The sequence below is a fragment of the Ursus arctos genome, unplaced genomic scaffold, assembly GCF_023065955.2.
Source record: "Ursus arctos isolate Adak ecotype North America unplaced genomic scaffold, UrsArc2.0 scaffold_14, whole genome shotgun sequence".
Lineage (NCBI taxonomy): Eukaryota > Metazoa > Chordata > Mammalia > Carnivora > Ursidae > Ursus > Ursus arctos.
The window spans coordinates 40,117,928-40,131,110 of record NW_026622808.1 but is presented as its reverse complement, the minus strand read 5'-3'; the positions used below and the strand labels follow the sequence as shown (position 1 = coordinate 40,131,110).

The 13,183-nt window shown below is 43.9% G+C and overlaps 1 protein-coding gene across 5 annotated transcripts in view; it reads right to left on the bottom strand.

Annotated features, from left to right (window-relative positions):
• Positions 1 to 13,183, bottom strand: part of ABHD6 (abhydrolase domain containing 6, acylglycerol lipase) — a 76,467-nt gene that overhangs the window by 54,722 nt on the left and 8,562 nt on the right. Inside the window, exon 2 of one of the 5 annotated variants that reach the window (XM_048227051.2) lies at positions 7,817 to 9,022. The exons of 3 other annotated variants lie outside the window; for them this stretch is intronic. The gene's annotated coding sequence lies outside the window, so the exon portion shown is untranslated. The remainder of the gene's footprint in view (positions 1 to 7,816; positions 9,023 to 13,183) is intronic. One more of the 5 variants, XM_044384974.3, reaches the window with a different exon arrangement.

Below are 13,183 nucleotides of genomic sequence, written 5' to 3'. Positions count from 1 at the left end.
AATTTGACTAACTGAACTTCTAAGATATACCTCAGAAAGAAGAAAAACAACCCAATTAAGAACTGCAGTGAAAGGAGGAATGATGAGTGAAGAAATTGGCAAAGAGAGTGAATCAAAACAAAACTGTCAGTACAAAACAATAACGATGACAAGAATAATCATAATTCATAGGTTTAAACAAGGTCAGAACAAAAATAGGGGACAGCAATAAATTAGGAACGAGGTGGTCAAAATTAAAGAATTCCAATGCCTTTGCATTTGGGGTGGGAAGGGAATTCAGATATTAACTTTGCCTTTGTTAATTATGCAAGGTACAATGTCAATGGTATTCATCAAAGTAATATGAATAACATGGATATCTTTCAAACCAGTAGAAGGGGGGAAATGACATAAGTCAATAAAAAAAAAACCCAAATGCTAATCAACTCAAAGACATGTAGAAAAAGTGAGTCTCCTCCCCCTAAAAAAGAGAGTAAAAAAAAATAAGTCCAGATCTACTAATAATCACAGTAATTTAACTAAACTCATCAGTTAAAAGTCAGAAATTATCAGATTGGATGTTAAAGGAGTCCAAGAGGCACTGTCTCAAGAGGTATTCCTAAAACATAGGAATTTGGGAAAGTTAAAAGTAAAAATGTAGAAAATGATATACCTCAAAAATAGTATCCAAAAGGGAGCTGGTGTAGCTATATTAATATTAGATAGCAGACCCACAAAAATCACTAAGGATGGAGAGGATCACTACATAATGATAACAAGTTTGATTTGCCAGAAAATTATATCAGATGTCAACTACAGAAAACGTAAATTTTATCATTATTAGAGAAATTGTTAAAATTTTTAGTCAGAGGAAAACATTAAGCCTGATGGTTCTAGAAGGAAGTCTAAACTCTCAAGGAATAGATCATACTACTCTCTCATAAGCCCTCTGGAAAATAGAAAAAGAGAGAGCACATCCCAACTCACTCTATGATGTCAGTCTAAATTCCATAACAAGCAAGATCAGATCAGTATTACTCCTAAATCGCTCAGAAACATGGAAGTAAAAATCTTAAATAAAATATTAGTACATTGAGTCCAGCAACACATAAAAAAGATGATGCATCATTCCCAAGACAGGTTCATCCCAGGAATGCCATGCTAGTTTAACATTAGGAAATATATTCTTGTTAACGACATCAACATATTAAAGGAGAACTATAAGATCATCTCAATGGTTGCAAAATTTTAAAATTCAACAGTCCCTCATTGTAATAACTCACAGGAAACTAGGAAGAGAACTTCCTTAATCAGTTAAAAGGCAGCTACCAGAAACCTGCATCAAATATTCTCAATAATGAAAAATTAGAAATGCTGCCTTCAGAATCAACAATGAGGGGTGCCTGGGTGGCTCAGTGGGTTAAGCCTCTGCCTTCGGCTCCAGTCCTGATCCCAGGGTCCTGGGATTGAGCCCCGCCTGGGGCTCCCTGCTCAGCAGGGAGTCGGCTTCTCCCTCTCCCACTCCCCCTGGTGGTGCTCTCTCTCTGTCAAAGAAATAAAATCTTCAAAAAAAAAAAAAAAAAAAGGTATAAAAAAATGGTTCCAATCAAAATCCCTACAGGACTTTTCAAGGAAGATGATGAACTGATTCTAAGATTTATATGGAAGGGGCACCTGACTGGGTCAGTGGGTTGAGTGGCTGACTATTGATTTTTGGTTCAGGTCATGATCTCAGGGTCCTGGGATGGAGCCCATGTTGAGTGGGCTCGACATGGGCTGAGTGGGGGAGCCTGCTTCAGGATTGTCTCTCTCCCTCTGCCCTCCCCACCGCTTGCTCTCTCTCTCTCTCACTAAAATAAATGAATAAATCTTTAGAAAAAATGAGATTTTATATGGAAGAGCAAAGGTCCAAGGAAAGTAAAAATATTCCTAGTGAAGACGAAAAAGTAGATATCAAGATTTGTTATAAAAGTATAGTTATTAGGACAGTGTGTATTCATGTAGGGACAGATAAAAACACTAATGAAACAATAAAAATCACAGAAACAGACCAATGCACATAGGGAAACATGGTTTACGAGGGAGGTGGTATTTCAGATCACTGGGGAAAGGAGGGACAATGCAGTACGAAGTGTTAGGACAATTGACTATTCATATAGAAAAACATGGAACTTAACAACCCACCCCCCTCCAAATTAATTCAAGATAGATTAAGGACTTTAATATAAGAGGCAAAACTAAACTTTTAGAAGGACAACATAGGAGAATATTTCCAGGGTCTCGCCAACACTTGGTTCCATCACACTGCCTCTAATCTAGTAGGTATGAAAGGGTATCTCATTGTGATCTTAATCTTCACGCCTATCATGAATGGGCTCGAGCAATTGTTCATATAGTTGTTTGCCATCGTGTTTCCGTGTCTGTGAAATACCTGCTCGTGTCATTTTCCCATCTAATTTTCTGTGTTCTAATGGTTTTAGTTCTATGGGAGCCAAAAGCTTCCAGTTCGTAGCTTATCTTTTCGCTGTCTTTCGTGCTTTTAGACAAACATTAATTTAGTCAAATTATCCCCTGTGTTGAGTGCTTTTATGTCCTGTATAAGAAATCCTTTCCTACCTCACCTAAACCACATTGACTGAGATTAGGGGAGACCTAGCACCCCAAGGACATGGGGGACACAGGTACCAAACAGGGACTAATGGGTGGGCTGGCAAGAACCCCAGCCAGCAGTCCAGATGAGCAAACACAAGCTCCAAGTGTCTGAGTCACTGGAACACCTCTCAGGTGATGATGCTGGGCCCAGCTCTGCCACTTACTAGCTATCTGCCTATGCAAACCTGAGTTTCTTCATCTATAAGTAGGAGGTGATGACGAGCAACTGATGATGGGACCAGCCTCGTAGGGCTGCAGACAAGATCAAGCTGAATAATGTGTTTACAGATTAGCCCTTCACCTGGCACCAGGAAGTGTGCGTAATATCAGCTATCGGCATCACCGCTGCTCATACACCAAGTATTTACTGGGCTCGCCCCGTTCTTAGTTCTTAGAGGGGCCTAAAAACTTGTCTTTGAATAGTCAAAGGTCAGTCAGGGAACAGAAATTATGAAGACCCCAGTGTGAACCAGGAATCAGTGGGTGAAGGTTACCAGCATATGTGTGTGTGTGTGTGTGTGTGTGTGTGTGCGTGTGAATGTAGTGCATAGTTCTTCTTGCTAAGAAAACACACATTTCCCCCAAGGTCCTCACAGTCCTCATTTCAACATCCATATCACTCATGACACTGTGCTGAGACCTCTCCTCTTAGCTGTCCCCAGTGCCCCTCTTGGGACATCCCACTGGGTGCCACTTCAACATGAGCATTTGAATGAGACTTTCAAAGATGGTGTGCATCACATTATGCCAGCTAAATCACGATGCCCCCTTATCCGTCTGATTTATCAAAAAGATAATGCTTCTTTGTTCTTTTTAAAAAAATTTTGTTTATTTATTTGAGAGAGAGAACAGAGTGAGAGAGAGAGAGCACAAGCTGGGGGAAAGGAGCAGAGGGAAAGGGAGAAGCAGACTCCCTGCTGAGCAGGGAGCCCAATGCAGGGCTCAAACCCAGGACCCTGAAATCACGACCTGAGCCGAAGGCAGACATTTAACTGACTGAGCCACCCAGGTGCCCCTTCTTTCTTTGTTCTTATCTTGTCTCTTCTCTGAGCTGCTGAGGTCATGTGGGGAAGTGAGATTACATGTCTGGGTGGAGGGATTATAGTCTGGTCCCCCTTCAGGCGGTGGTCCTGATACCCTAGTTGGGGTTTTGGGGACGAGAGGTACTGGGTACCCAGTGGGGCCAGGACAGGAGGTACCAAGTTCGGTCATCTTTTCCCAGTGGGACACAAGTGGCTGGGAACAGGCCAAAGAGCCAGAAGTAAGATGGACAATGGGAGGGAGTAGAGGAATGGGACAGACGAAACTAGGGGTAGAAGGCAGTTGTGGGGAATAGACTCCTGTTCCTTTGTGTCAGTTCTCAAGTGGATTGTTGTCATTTAAAGACATAGGGTGAGCAGATGTTAATTAGTAGGTAGTGTACATTTCTTCACTGCCTCCTTTGTACTGGGAATTGCGCTTCTCATGCATTATACCATTTGTTTTCATCCTCACAACAGCTCTGGAGTATGGAGGTTATGACTTCCACCATTTCACAGGCAAGAAACTGGGCTTGAGGTTAGGGAACCTGCCTGAGCTCATGTGGCCAGCAAGTGATGGAGTGGAGACAGGTTTCCTGGATCTGTGCTCTGAACCACCGTCCTCAACAACTACCTCCTAGGACTTGTGCAAGACTTACATTTTGCAGGCTGCCATGGAGACTCCATTGAAGTCTTGAATGATAGGATGGGCATTGGCAGAAGCTCAGGAAATTGCCATGGAGGGCCTTTTTCTGAAGAAATCCACTACATTTGAGTGATGGCAACTCTCCACTGTTATGGCTACCTGTGAATGCAGCCTGACTGCAGATGAGTGGGTCTCCGTGGGAACATAACTTCCACTAGCTACCGCTTCCAGAGGAGAATGCTTCCAATCTCCGAGAATTCATCCCAACTCTAGTTTCAAAGACTCTATCTGCACCACATTTACACACGAGGCTCTGAGGCAGTGCAGAGTCATGCTTGGGAACACAGGATTTGCTGCTCCCTGGCAGGACTGACTCATCCATTTACCAAGTGTACATTGCTGACAAGTTGCTTACTTTCTCTGGGTCCCAGTTTATGCCTGTATAAAATAGGGGTAATGTAGTCCTTACTTCACAAATTTGTTCTAGCCATTACTGAATTCTCAAACAAAATAGGTGTTGACTGTTATTCTTTCTCGCCCACTTACCCATTCCCTTCCTGCTGCCCCTGTTCCCAACTAAACTAGGATAACCAGTTCATCCCAGTTTGCTTTCTTTGTCTTTGCAATGAAAGCCCCACTCAGTTCCGGGCAGACTGGGATGGTTGGTTGCCTTTGCTGACTCTGCTGTCAGAGAAGTCATAATGGTCCCGAAAAAATGGTGGCCAATGGGGCTCAAGAAGGTCTGAGTCCAAGATTTACATTGGTCGTTTATCTTCATAACAGTTTTCTGGCCATTGGATATCAAATGAAGGCTCAGAGGCCCGGAAAAGTGACTGAAACCAAAGGCAAGTCCAATTAACGATCTACTTTTGAGTCTCCATGAGCAGGAGCTGCCGTATCCATCGCTGTATCTCTCTCCACATTTAGTAGGTTAACTGTTAAATGAGTGAGTAACAAATCTCCTAAAACACCCACGATGCAAAATGATCCCCGGTCCTAGGCTGGGAGCTCCTTGTGCCAACAGATCTCCAGGGTGTATTATGAGTGACATCGGCCTGCATCTAAATCTGGTTCTGGGATGACTTTGGAGCAGGCTCAGCCTATGGAGGGGAAATCTTATCCTACAGTGGGATTCTTGCCTCAAGACTCATTCATCAGTCACTCTTTGGTTAAGGATTGACACCCACTTAAAGCTGCGCTCCTCACCCTGTCTCTGGGGCTGATACAGTTTTCAATGGATTTGTAAATAGTTGTCCAATGAGTGATGACCCAGGAGGGAAATCTGCCCCTGGAGTACACCACACAACCTACTGAGGTCCCCAACTTACAGCATGGGGTCTCTCCCAAGGTCTCACGCTCCTTACATGTGGGGTAAGCAGGGGAGTTCAGATTATGGGGAGAACACATCCCCGCTTGCTAGGAGTCTAGGGGTGGGACATGGATTGTTCTCAGTGTTCTGAGCTGGAATGCTGGCAGGGCTTTGTCACTGCTAAGTGCCAGAGAAGAAATGGTATGGGGGACTAACCAGGTGTTCATACTCCAGTGTCAAACGGCCCTCGCTGTGCCTCTTGGTAGCTGTGAGACCTGGTGCAAGTGACTCCCTCTCTGACCTCATCCGTGAAAAGAAGATGCGTAATATGGGGCCAAATACAGCTCAATACCCATAGCTGCTCTTATTGTTTTATTACTGTGATCCAACATAAGCACCCCATACAAGAGAGAATCATGCCCAAATCAACAAACACAGAAGGGAGTGTCAAACAGCAAGCACTCAATAAATGTTAGCAACTGTTATTAAGAGCTTTTAAATCATCATCTACTTCCTGGGTCTGAGTCACCCAGCTTCCCTGTGAATACCAGGAGAAGCTTATTTAAGAACTTCTGTGAAACACGTAAGTAGTATTCCCACTCAAAATGCATCACCTAAATGGAAGCATGAGGAAGTCCCAGACAAACCCAAACTGAGGGAGATTCAGCAAAATAACTAGCCTGTACACTTCAAAACTGTCAAGGGTATGAAAGGAACTGAGGAACTGCTCGGATTAGAGGGGGTCGAGGACACAGGACCACTAAGGACGATGCATAAGTGTGGATTGGATCCTGCACCAGAAAACAAAAAAACAAACAAACAAACAAAAAACCCACAACCCAAACAACTGCTGTAAAGAACATTATTAGAGTAATTGGTAAAATTTGAATAAGGTCTGTAGATTAGGTAATAATATATCATTGCTAAACCTTCTGGTTTTGATAATTGTCCTGTGGTTAAATAGGCGAATTACTTGTCCTTGAGAAATCACTTGGAAGTATTTAGGGATAATGGATCCTAATGCCTCCAACTTACTCTTGAGCAGTTCAGCGGAAAAAAAAATCTGTATGTATGAAAACTAATGAAAAAGCAAACGTGCCCAAATGTTCATCGGTGAAGCTGGGTGAAGGGTATATATGAGTTGCTAAACTATTTTTACAACTTTTATACACATTTGAAATTATTTAAAAATAAAAATTAAAACATAATTTAAAAAAATGAAAAACTACCGAACCTTTAGAAGAAGAAACAGTGCAGTTAGGCAAACAGTCAGCAGCTGTGAGAAGCCTTCCACCTCCTGGTCCTGCCTCCCCACCGTGCCCTCTCATGGTCGGCCTGGAAAGGCTAGCTGTATACTAACAGGCCGCTTTAGAATCCCGTAGAGGCAGGGACAAGTGCCGGGCTTGCTTGCATGCTTCGTAAGCAGAGAAAGGCGATGGATACAGCGCGGTGTAGTGGCCCGTGGGAAGGGGTGGGGTGAGGGGGGGCTGCAATGGCATCATTTGGCCTGCCTGCAGCCTTTTAACCTAGGTGTCCCATGAAGGGCAAGGTGAAAAGCACTGTGGTGCTAGAAGAGAGGGTTCCAGCACTGAGATGCTGCTTTATCCCAGGACAAAGGTGAACGAGGCTCCCCAGGAGAGGAGCAGTGCTCACTATCAGCCAGAAGAGGGCGTTCTCTTCTCCCGCATCGTGCTGGGAACCAACAGACTTTTCCACTCTGGAGGTGTGCTCACAGTGGTTTCACAGATCTGCAGATCCCAGGGGCAGGATTAGGGTCAGGTGAATGAGGCGGGAGCCTGAAAGTGAGGTTCGTTGGTCATTTAAGATGTGATACTTTGTTCGTTGTGGATGTTCTGCATTAATTTTGATTAATTACTCAAGATTAATTAATTATTGGAAGTACTGCAATAACATATTATTGATCTTGATTAGTGAGTCGTTTGTCACCCCCTTAAATGTCCCACCTGAGGCCAGCGCCTCATTTGCCTCCTCCTAGTCCCACCTTGGCAGACCAAACCCATTAATTGCAACACCAGTAGCTCAGTTTGCAATTGGTTAGGTGAGGTCTGGAGTTAATGGGCCCTTTTGTACCGTAAAGGAAGGGCTGGGTAAGAGAATTAATCCTGAAAACCTGAATTCCTGCCTTTAAAGTCACTTTATAGTCAGTGGCTGGGGCCTGAAATCATTATCTCTAAGTCTCAATTTTCTTACCTGTAAAATGGAGTTCATGATCCCTTTGCATTCCGAAGGCAGAGTATCATCCGACTGAGTACTTCCTGAGGGCCACTGTGCTGAGTCTGCCCTTGATTTATAAACTCACAAAAATGGTCACAGCTTTAGCATATAAGAGCTATTATCATCCCCATTTTTGAGGATGAGGAAATGAGCACAGAGAGCTTTAGCGACTTGCCCAAGGTTGAACAGCCAGTAAGTAGAATTGCACATGCTTTTACCTCCACGGCAGCGTTCTCAATGGGGCGGGGGCGATCTCCATCCCCGTGGAGACGTGTGGCAATGTCTGGAGGTATTTTCAGTTGTCATGACGAGGGGGAGTGCTGCTAGCCTCCAGTGGGTGAGGGCCAAGAGTGCTGCTAACTATCCTGCAATGCCTGGGGCAGCCCCTACAACACGGAATTATCTAGACCAAAATGTCAGTAGTGCTGACGTAGAGAAGCCCGCTCCCTGCTCTGCTGCTGAGATCGGGGAGCTCTATGAGAACCGAGCACTCGGGGCTCCCTGAAAGGCAGATGCTGTGTGGAAGTGGTTGCTATATTTCTGTTGTCCCAGTGACCTTGATTCTCTTGGTTATTCAGGGACCTGAGTTCCCCTGGCTCAGTGTCCTCACACGATGGTTGAGAAGGTGGGCTCTGGAGTCAGTCAAGTCACCATAGCGTGCTTTCAACAATGATTTACCAAGCACCTGCTACATGCAGGTCTTGTCCTGGGCTGTGCAGACACACATAGGTGTCCCTGTCCCCACAGAGGTGTCTAGTGGGGAACAGACATCAGATAACACACAGCTCATACATAATTATACATTGTGATACATGCCATAGCAAAAGACATAGGCCCCATGGAAGAGAATAAAAGGGAAGACATTGATGGGCTGGGGTGTGCAGCGAGGCTTTTCTGAGAAAGTGACATTTAAGCTGAGACCTGGAGGTGGGAGGAAGGAAGAGCACTGCAGGTGGAGGGAGCAGCTGTGCAAAGGCCCTGAGGTAGGCACTAAAAGCTGCTCAATGTGAGGGGAGGCCAGTGGGGGAGGAAAAAGGGAAAGGAGCAACGTTACTTTGAAGAGGGGGTTAAAGAGCTTGGTCTTTACCTCAAATGAAGGGCCTCTGAAGGGTTCTAATTAGAGCAGTGCCGCACCAAGGCCAGTCCTTCAGAATGCCACCTGCTTGAGGTCCAGGCACAGCCCTGCGTGGAAGATGCCGTGTGAGTCCAAAACCCAGAGCCTGCTTCATCACCTGGACACCATCGCGTGAAGGTGAGGTTGGTCCCAATTAAGCAACCTTAGATAAAGCACCTCCCCTCGTGACTGGGGTGAGCGAAGCTGGTTCTGAACTGTGATAACTAGAGCAATTTGCATACATTACAAGATTATTGCTATGGCTCATTTGTTACTAGACAAAGAGTGACATTAGTCACTGGAAACACCTGTTTGGGTCAGGCGGCTTGTCCCCCACCACAGGCCCTTTGTTTCCTTTTGCTACTTTTGCTACTTTCTTTTTGCTCCCCAGTCTGTGCACTTTCACTCCCCCTGAAATCCCCATCGTGGCTTTCTCCAGTTCTGAGGTATCCTTTGTCCCAGTGTATTGTCCCCACTGACTCCCGTCCCACCAGGGCCCATGGTGGATGGCTGTGGCTCCCTGTGATGTTTGGGACCCTGTGTCTGAACTCCTGCTCCTCATTTCTACCCATTCATATGAGATTCAGGGAGCTTTTCCATGGGGGCTTAGTGAGGCTTTGAGGGACCTGACTGTCCCTGTCCAACTGGGATGGTATTTCTCAAGGTGGATGTTGCTCAAGATATTGATAGGATTTATAGGAAGAAGAGGGTTCTATGAACAATAAAGTCAGGACACCCTATTTCAACACACTGAAGCAGCTTTCTTTATTGCAGGACTTTTCAGAGCATTTAATATGCTAATGTGCTTTATAAATCTCCAAAGAGTAACATATATTTATCCTTTTTTCTAGGAGCATCTTACAGACTAGTGTTTAGAAGTACATGCCCCAAGAAACATCATCCGTAGCCACTAAGTGGCAGAAGGAAGGATACTTCAAAGTGATCAGTGTGGGTCAGGCCAGTGTCTGGCTTTCCTTCCCAGCTCCTGACTCCAAGCTCCTGGAAGGAACTGTCTCAAACCCCCAATTCCCAGCACAGGATGGATGAGTGTGAGCTTTCTGCTTTCCTTGAGCCTGCAGTGTAACCCTCCATGTTATCAGTGACTCCTGAAGCCGGTTGAAAGCTGCTCTGCGCTCAGCCATACAAAGACAGAAAACACGTTGGCAGGGGCATTGTGTAATCTGCTTTAAAAAATAAAAAGCTTTTTAGTACTTTCATCTATCTTTTTAATTACTAAACAAGTACGTGTTTTTGTAAACACAAACAAATGAAAAAAGTCAAACAATACCCAAATGTATAATAGTAAAAAGTCAAAGTCTCCTTTGGTCTCCTTTCTGTCCCCCACCTAGAGTGTTTGCTCCTTATTAAGGTTTTGCTATGCCTGGTTTGGCAGGCGAGAAGGCTGGTTTGGAGTCCCAGGGACTGAGACGGGCTAGCTGTGTATCCCTGGGTGCAAACCTCAGTGTGCTCATCCATAGAATGGAGGAAGCATAGGGGAGTACTGAGCGATAGGAAACAGAAAACACTCAGCAAAGCCCCTGCACCTAGCTGACTTCAGTTAAATTCGAGGCTTAGCATTTTCTTTCCGGAATCCAGGTACTTTTTTTTTTTTTCTAAGTCCAATTTCCTGCAGTGAATATGCTAACTACAGAATGGGGTCAATATCTTCAGAGTGTTTATGTGATTTTTTTTTTTAAAGGGCAGTTTCTATATACAGAAACCACTACACAGAGCTTTACTTTATTTTTCAAATTAATATTCAAACGATCAAAGTTAAAAATTCAAAAATAGATTAGTCGATTCTCAACCTCCAGGTTAGCTTTTTTTTTTTTCCAAAATTACAAATGGAAATCTGTTTCCAAACCGTAAGGGAACTTTTACGTTTGAACAAGGTGATAGCAGGTGTCTTGCAAAAGAAAACAAATTCATGGCATGAAGTTTTTCTTTCAAACTTTTGAAGCAAAAATAACCTAAGTTGTGCACTTTTGCTTTAGGGGAGGTGAGGGGAGCAATGAGGTGGTAAAGGAAGGAACACAGTCAACTCAGTATCGAACTTGAGAAAGTCAAGTCACTTCTGCTCAGCTTTGAGTTTACAAATATGCTTTAAAAAGAAAAAGAGGAAAAGTGACACTTAATGTTCAAATTTATATAACTGTAGCCCCAATAGAGTGTCTGTACTTGAAATGGCTTTAGGCCACTGGCTGATGCCTCTGAGGTCCAGACTATCTGGCCAGAGTTTTCAAATGGCAGTTCCATGTTCCTATGTCTGTTCAGAATCCAAGGGAGCTTAGGTTCAGCTCAGAGTCTTCCGGAATGTTTTAGAGATTGCTGCCACCACTCCATCGTCAAGCTGACCAAACATCTTTTGCTCACTTGTATCATTCTAGTATTTAAAAAATATTTTTCTCATAAACATGCAGTAATTCTAACAAAGGGGTTTTGCGTTTTTCCCAATGTAGGAGGTTAACTTTTTTTTTTTTTTACAATTTTATTTCTAAGTCATCTCTACACCCATCATGGGGCTTGAACCCACAACCCTGAGATCAAGAGTCGCATGCTCTGCCAACTGAGCCAGCCAGGTGTCCCTAGGGTAGCTTATTTTTTATGCTGGGCACTAACCCGATTCCAGGACCCTGACAGGATTGTTATTGCCTTAGAAAATGTCACGCTTTTAAATGCAGCTTATAAAAGTTTTTATTCTTTTTATAAATCCAGGTGGGATTGCCAGATAAAACACAGGACAGGATGCCCAATTAAATCTGAATGATCTAGGGGTGCCTGGGTGGCACAGCGGTTAAGCGTCTGCCTTCGGCTCAGGGCGTGATCCTGGCGTTCTGGGATCGAGTCCCACATCAGGCTCCTCTGCTATGAGCCTGCTTCTTCCTCTCCCACTGCCCCTGCTTGTGTCCCCTCTCTCGCTGGCTGTCTCTATCTCTGTCAAATAAATAAATAAAATCTTTAAAAACAAAAAAATCTGAATGATCTAAAAGTCAAATTTACCTAGGGTTGCCTGGGTGGCGCAGTCAATTAAGCGTCTGACTCCTGATTTTGGCTCAGGTCATGATCTCAGGGTCCTGCGATTGAGCCCCAGATTGGGCTCTGCAGGGAGTCTGCTTGAGACTCTCTATCTCCCTCCGCCTGCTTGTTCTATCTCTAAAATAAAGAAATGAATATTTTTAAAAAGTCAAATTTCCTTAGTGCTCTTTATTTTTATTTGGTAAGGCTAAACAACCCTACCTTCAGCAAACTTAAATAATTACTTTTAAGGGGTTATAGACCCATTTACAAACATCTTAAAACTACTTTTATACATTTAACATACCCCATTTCCTTATAAACTTCTTTAGTTGTTTGAACTAATAAAAAAAGCCACCTTTTAAAATACTAGGTAATTCTTTTTTTTTTTTAAGATTTTTAAATTTTTAAGTAGTGTCTACACCCAATGTGGGACTTGAACCCACAACCCTGAGATTAAGGGCCCCATGTTCTACTGACTGAGCCAGCCAGGAACCCCTAAAGACTAAGTAATTTTAATAAATTAAACTTATGAAACACTGTTAACCCAAAATTCTTATAAATGTTCCAGAACATTCATGTGCATGAATTTAGAAAGGTTTCAACATAAAGTCACAAATCTAAATCGATCCCCCTAACTGCACAGTTGATGGAGTTACGAGATTGTTGGCTAAATAGGCCAAAATCTCCCGAATGTTACTAATCCATAAAGTGCGCCTATGTACAAATTCCTTCTTAAAAGTCACGAAAAGCATGTACCACACTCAATTCTAAATCTTCCTCCGGTTGAGAGATGCCGATTTGCCAAGGAAGACAATCATCCCCTTTCCCCCGGAGATTCAGGAGGCCTGTTGCCAACACCAGGGAGCTGCATCTCACCAGACACTCAGGAAACCATTATTTCCTTCCATGTGCTATTTGGGGTTATCTCCTTAGGATGCCTGAGCGTGCTTGGCCAGAGATTTTGGCCAGGATGCTGCCTGGATGTATGTTAGTGATATATGCGTGCTTTTCCCTGTTCCCGCCCATCTCGTCAAGAGGGGGTGGCCCAGAGATCCCCACGCTGGCTTCCAGTTATTCTCATTACCCACCATCTTCCCAGAAGAATTTTCCTTGCCAAAGTCTGCAAATCTCACCAGGGCTTGTGACTTGACTGGATTTTGCATTTCCGATCGTCCCATCGCCACGCCCACATCTCTAGAGCTCATTTCACT